Genomic DNA, 6,025 nt, shown 5'->3' with positions numbered 1-6,025 from the left:
TTGGAGGTGGGAATGGAGGGAAGGTGTTACCACAGCTAAACCTGCTCCAGTTCTTCCACCCTCCCCCATACACAGCTGTGCCAGCAACACCCACAGAGGTGACTGCTGTGAAATTTGGGAAGGCAATGAGAGGTGGTGCCTCTGGGGGTGAGGCACAAAATGAAGATGGCTTTCAAGTTGGAAGAAAGAGAAGAGTAAATGTGGTCGGTGGGAGTAAAGACGTCCAGGAAGAAAACACTAGGGAAAATATCAGCCCATGGAAAAGGATATAAAGAACACTTAAAAATAGCTAGTTCTGAAGTCACTCTGTGGAAAAAATGGGGTGAGATAGGAACAGAAGAAGATAAATGAATGACAGGAAAACTAAAATGGATTTATTCAACAAACTTATATCAGGTTCCTCCTGTGGGAGGGGCTTCTTTTAGATGGAACCCCAGTCCAAGGAGGATATGGCTGGAATTTAGTACATAGTATGTTTTAGAATAAATGTCTGGACGTCAGCTGGAGTCACCATCCCCTTCTAAAGTAAGATCAGCTCAAACCCCCATCCTTCCCCTAGTGGCTGTTGACAGCCCTCCTGTGGTGTCTGTGAATCTCCTGGAGGCTTACACTGTCATGGTCACCTCAGATTTCCAACAGATTTGCTCATTAGTGCTGTCCCTGTGTCCCACCACCCTAATCTGATCTGGGAATACAGCCCCACTCTGCAATTTCCCCAAAGCCTCCTCCAGTAGGTGATAAGCTTTACCAAAGACCCAGTAGAGTTCGCATCATAGTAGCTAGACTGCTTGCAATAGATTACTAGGTACCTTTGAGTTCATAAGTAGGTCCTTCTTCCGCTGCACCCCATCGCCCCCCACCTGGAATTGTGTCACTGCTCACCACACCCCTGGCAGTACTGATTCCTCACCCACTTGCTGACGCTTTCCCCTCTCCCACTTGCCCTTTCCTCACTTTTCTTCTCTCTCCCTCCTAATTTCTGTTCAGTTCCAAATCAGCAATTAGTATTTCTCGGGTTGTCTTGGTTCCTGGAAAACATGTCCTCAGGGAGTCATCTTGCCCCAAAATAGTCTCCCTGCCTCCAACAAGTCTGACATCAACCATCAGGATGTCAACATTTTCATCCAAATATGATAGAATGGATGAGTGATTAATAATTAATTAATTAGAAAGAGCGACATGACAGAGAACCCAAGCCAAGAAAAATGAGCCAAAAGAAAAAGCAGAGCATTTTCAGAGGAAATTTTGAAGGGCTGAAAGCAAAACACACATATAATTAGGGCAAGCAGAGCCTCAACTAAAAATATGTAATACAGATAGAATTTTGAACATGATTTTACATGTAGTATTTCATGATATCATTACAAGAATCATGAGAGATCTTAACTACCTTTATCCCATTTTATAGACCAGAAAAATTAGCCTCAGAGAAGTTAAGAGATTCCCAAGGTTTTATAGCTCATTCAGTGGAGGAATTTCTCTGGAAATCCCTTAATCCCAAATCTAAAGCTGTCTCCATTACCCTGTGAGAACACAGGCTGGAGCTGAAGCTTAGAAATCTCCAAAAAGAGAGAATCTGGAAATAATTTTGACTTAAGAAATAGAGCTGAAAATGAAGAAGCAACCTATATGTGAAAGGCCTTGTATGAGACTAAGTATTTCCTCAACAGAGGAAGAGCCATTGAAGTTCCGATTCTCAGAGTTTTGTTCAAGAGAAGCATTATGGAAGTTTGAAAGATCATGGGAGTGAATTGGCTTGGGAGAAAAGATACAGTTTATAGATACGAACCCTCAAAAGGAAGATGAAAGCTAAACAAATAAAAGTCATGGATGTCTCCTTGGTGTACAGCAAAAGGCACATGACTGGAGATGTCAAGTGCGTCCTGGGAAAGGAACGTAGGAAGCGGATAATCGGTGACCTCTCACTGAAGTATTTACTTTCAGCCTGTAAGACGTAGTAGCAGAGAAGTGAATGTTTTCTACAAGCACTTTCCAAATCAATCTAAATAATTGCAAAAGCATAGCTTGAATGATCTCTATGCCCACCTTACAGGCAAGTGTGCCACAGACCTGAGGCCCGGGTGTGTCCTGGTGTTTTCCACCTCCGTGGTCAGTCATGCCACCGCTATAATAATCAGAGACCTATGAGAAAAGAAAAGAGGAAGACTTGGCATATAAGTGCTCCTCATGAACAAAAGTTTCAGAATAGTTTGAAAAGAAAAAAATGTAAAAGAATTGAGTCATCATAAGCCCCTTTGCAAAGTCAAGAAACTATGCAAATTAGGCAGAACCATATCTATATTAAAATGCCAATTTGTTATAGATAAAACAATTTAGGTCAACAGTATGGGTCCAAAAGAATATTTTTTAGAGTTCACCAGTTTTTCAAGTTTAAGAATTATTAGATTAGAGAGAAGGATATTTATTTAGGCGCCAATGCCAGCCATTTGAATGCAGTAAGACTGAGAGAATCACAGCAGAAATGCTAGAGGTCATCAAATGTCTAGGGAGAGAATTCTACCACTTCTACTCATGCAATGGCAGAGGTTGAAATTAATCTCTTAAAACATAGGGAATTGGGTAAAGAAGTGAAGAACCAAAGTCGTGCTCCCCTTTAAAGGTTTCCAAATAATGAAACTTTTATTTTAATGACATAAAGAGAGCTTTCCAAAGGAATATCACCAAAGGCTTTCAAAAATAAAATAGATACTGCCACAGAAGCATTTAAGGAAGAACACAGATGAATAAAACCAAGGTGAAGACACTGGGGCAGAATCAGCCAAATCAAAGAACAGATGAAACCGAATGGAAGCAATGTGAGCAGAAACTGGTCACACAAAAACACTCCCTTCAGATCAAAGGTATATGAGAAGAGAGAGGATTGTTGCAAGATTAAAAAGGTCAAAATATGGTACCAAAAATTGCTTAGAGAGAATAAAAAGGTTTAACTAAACGTACCAAGTGCAAGTAAAGATTAAGCAATGAGCTTGCTGTGGTTGATGAAAAAACAGGCGATCTGACAGCAGACATCATGGGTCCAGTGGTTCTAAGTGAGCTGGAATTTGAATCAAGGAAGCACCCGGGTCTGGCAGATACGCTGCTTAGTTCTACAAGTTTCTTAAAAACTAAGCAAACTTATGTTTCAACTGCAGACACTTGAAAGGAAAGTGAAGTGACCTGTGCAGTGAAACAAGGAGCTAATGATAGTATTTTAAAAAGGAAAGAAAGCAGGCTTCGGGAACTAGACACCGCCATCTTTACAAGCATGGAGAATGACACTTGGAAAATTTCCACAACATAACACAATGCTCAACAAAGAAGGGAAAAAAGTCTGGACTGGTGTAAAATCACAAAACATGCCAGGGGTTTAGCAGGGATAAATGACAGTGAATCAGAGGTGGGAGAGGAGGGGTGTGCCATGGTGACACCAGAAATTGTAAATAAAAAAGGTATCTTTGCTGAGTCTCCCAGACCTGCAGTTCACCTCCCTCTACTGTCGCCCTGGAACCCACCAATGAAGGTTCTGGGTTAGGACAATCAATGTACATTGCGCAAAGACAAAGAACCAAAATCGGCACATTTTCTAATTTTTTAAAGCAATCTGAAGTACAGTATTGTGTGAAATCTCCTGGCCTTTCTATATATTGGTTCAACCTTTTATTTGTTTACTGTGCAAACCAAACAATTCCTGCCTGCAGGTTGGATTTGGCCCCATGAACCACCATTTCACATACGCCATCATCTTCGCACTGGGTCTGCATACCAGTCCTGAGTTCCTGATCCTGATGACCTGAAAGATGTAAGAGTCGGGCTTCCTGCAGACAGAGCCCACTGAGTTTCCATAGGTGGGATCACTCCGGCAGTGACTGAAAGCTTATACCAGGACTGCCAGAATAAAAGACAAGGTCATAAAAATGAACAACCAGGGAAATCTGGTAATATCGATGGTATGGAGAGATGAAGAAACTGAGCCCATGAGGATTTTCACTTCAAAGTGAGGAGGATGTAGATTAGTAACTCTCATTTATTGAGAATATACTGTGTAGCAGGGACCTTCCATTATATCTAATCTCCAATATTTACAACAACCCGTTTTATGGATACTGACTGGGTTGTTCAAGGAGGTCAAGACCCAAAAAACCTTTGCTGGGCCCTTATGTTTTTCCTTTAACATGAAATCTTCCCCTTGTCTTTTTTGCAGATATTCATTGCAACATTATTTATACTGTTAAGAAAAAAACAGCAATGACTAAGTAATTCCACTTGCAGGCATATACCCAAGAAATAAAAACATGTATCCACACAAAAACCTGTATACAAATATTCATAGCAGCATTATTCATAATAACAAAAAATTGGAAACAGCTCAAATGTCAACTGATGAATGGGTAAATAAATGTAGTATATCCATACACTGGAATATCATCAGCAAATGGAGCACTGATTGGTTCATGCTACTACTTGGACAAGTCTTGAAAACGTTATGCTAAGTGAAAGAAGCCATCCTCAAGGGCCACATGTATAATCCCACTGATATGAAATTTCCAGAATATGCAAATCCGTAGACACAGAGTAGATGAAGGGTTGCCTAGGGCTGGAGGTGATGGAGAGGATTGGGGGCAGCAGCTGAAGGTTATGGGGTTTTCTTTTGGAGTGATAGAGATGTTCTAAAATCAACTGCTTTACAGTTACGCACATCTGAAAATACTAAAAACTGCTAAATTGTACACTTAAATAAGTGAATTTTATGATATATAAAATATCTGAAAAGAGTTCTTACCAAGAAAAAAGGTAAGAGGAAAGTGGTTTTGAAACATCAGTCATGTGTCATGAACCATAAAAGAAGGTAATTTGGGTTGGCACTGTTTTTGATAGTCTAGCTTCCTCACCAACCAAAGCTGAGGCCCCATCCCCAGGCCCGCTGCCTTCAGTACTGGGGCCTGGCTCTGCTCCAGCCTTAGAGTAGGCAGGGCAGCTGAAAAGCTCTTCTTGGGAGCTGGACCAGAGCTGGAAGCAATGACAGGCATCATATATGCATTTCAAATACAGTATCTCATTTACTTCTACAACAGCCTGTGAGAAGGGGATTATCATTTCCTTTGGAAGGAAGAGGAAATCTTTGGTAAGATTGCATCATCTACTGATAAGTGTAGTTAATACATTGCAGAACCAGGGTATAAACCCAGACAGACTGATGTCTCAGTCAGGACTTCTAACCACAACCCTCCAGAGGCCAGGTGGTTCCTAAGGGCCAGACACCTCATTCTCATACACTTTTAGTAGGATTGTAATTTGGTACACATTTTCTGAAGCATAATCTGATGGGATGTGTCAAAAGTCAGAAAAAGATGTAAACTTTTTGCTCCAGCAACTCCACTTCTAGAAATTTGTTCTGTAGAAATTACTGTACTAATGAACAAAGACATATATAAACATAAGGATTTTCATCAATGTGTTTGATATACAGTCATGGACCCAAAAAAACTTTTTTAAGAAAAATCCGTATTTCCATCCACAGAGGGTTGGTTCAATTACAGCACATCTCTCTGCCTGGGTGGCTAAGCTCATGGAGGGCATGTTCTGTGGATAGCAACTAGGAGAGCAGATGTGGAAAGAGGAAATAGGAGAGTAGGAGGGAAGACCCCTTTCCCGCAAAAACCAACTCATAAATCCCAGCCTAGGCTGACATGTGTCTCAGGAAGGCTACCTCCTTACCAGCACACCAGTCTTCACAAGGTCGTGTTAATGACAGAACCATTCTTCTGTGTCATTTACCTGAAACATGGCATTTGACACTAATGTGTTTGTGGAATGCTTCTGAAATATTTTTTTAAAACAGTAAACAAACAAAAACCCACCTAGATCTTGGGCTGCAAAATATTTGTAGTAGCTATATGACACTCTAGGTCTTGCAAACCCCCTTTCCTTCCTTGGACCTCTAGGGCTTCCCCCTATATCCATATTTCTCCTCTTTCTCCAACAGGAGCCAGCTCAGCCGGGATCAGGGACAAAAAGGCAGGTCCAG

This window comes from Manis pentadactyla, chromosome 8, assembly GCF_030020395.1.
Source record: "Manis pentadactyla isolate mManPen7 chromosome 8, mManPen7.hap1, whole genome shotgun sequence".
In the NCBI taxonomy this organism is placed as follows: Eukaryota; Metazoa; Chordata; class Mammalia; order Pholidota; family Manidae; genus Manis; species Manis pentadactyla.
Note: the sequence above shows the minus strand (reverse complement) of the source record.